We start from the raw sequence: 1,043 nt of genomic DNA, 5'->3' as shown, positions 1-1,043 counted from the left end.
AAGTAAACCCTCAGAAGACAGATTCTTTTTCTCCCTTGAATGACAGAAGCGCAGGGCCACAGGGAACTTTGACAGGAGTCCTCAGTAAAAAACCAAAGGTTTTGCTAGTCAGGTGTGGCTGCAGATGCAGATTTCAGAATGGGACTTATTTGTTCATGCAAGTGTGTTGCAGACTTGTATTTCATATTTTTCCTTGGGAGTGTTGGCGGCCTAGTTGGTAAAGAGTTGCACTCTACCAACCCAAAGGCACTTGGTTTGAATCAGCCAGCTGCTTTGCGAGAGAAAGAGGATCAATCTTCTCCTGTGTAATTTACTGACTCTGAAAACACACAGGAATTATGAGTTGGTTCCTACTCAACGGCAATGAGTTTAGTTGAGTTAAACTTCTCCTCATTCATAAATACAACCTCTGGCCACAAAGACATATTTGGCCTCTGAAATATTGGTTAGGTAGCAATGGGCTCATGAATGCTGAAGATTATGGCAATGGTGCAGGACAAGGTTCCGATTGGCTGTTCACAATGTTGCTGAGTCATGGTGGACATAAGAGAACATTAACCTGGAGTCCAGGGCAGGGGTGTCCCAGGTCAGTTGGCTACTGGAAAGTTGAGGAGTTCAGTTCTTCCAGAGACGCATCAGAAAAAAGGACTGGTCATCTACAGAATCAGCATTGAAAACTCTGTAGAGTTTAAATAGAATTCTGTCCCGCTGGGATCACCTGGAGTTAGAGTTGACTGAGTGGCAATTGGTGATGTTGGTGAAGCATTAACCCAAATTACAAGGTATCTTAAACTATTTTCAAACATTAATATTACTTATGTATTCGAAGGGCAGGCCTCTACAAATGCCAGAAAACCTCAATTAACAGTTGACTTGATGGCACATAACAACATCAGTGTCAAAAAAGTCCTACAATTTCAAACTATTCTTAAAAACACATTTTATTACCTTGTTGTTGTTGTTGTTATGTGCCATCGAGTCGCCTGTGACTCATAGTGACCCTATGTACAACAGCCCTAAACTCTGCTCTGTCCTGTGCCAAT

The sequence above is a fragment of the Elephantulus edwardii genome, unplaced genomic scaffold (genome assembly GCF_000299155.1).
Source record: "Elephantulus edwardii isolate Elephantulus edwardi_28Jun2011 unplaced genomic scaffold, EleEdw1.0 scaffold00012, whole genome shotgun sequence".
In the NCBI taxonomy this organism is placed as follows: domain Eukaryota; kingdom Metazoa; phylum Chordata; class Mammalia; order Macroscelidea; family Macroscelididae; genus Elephantulus; species Elephantulus edwardii.
Note: the sequence above shows the minus strand (reverse complement) of the source record.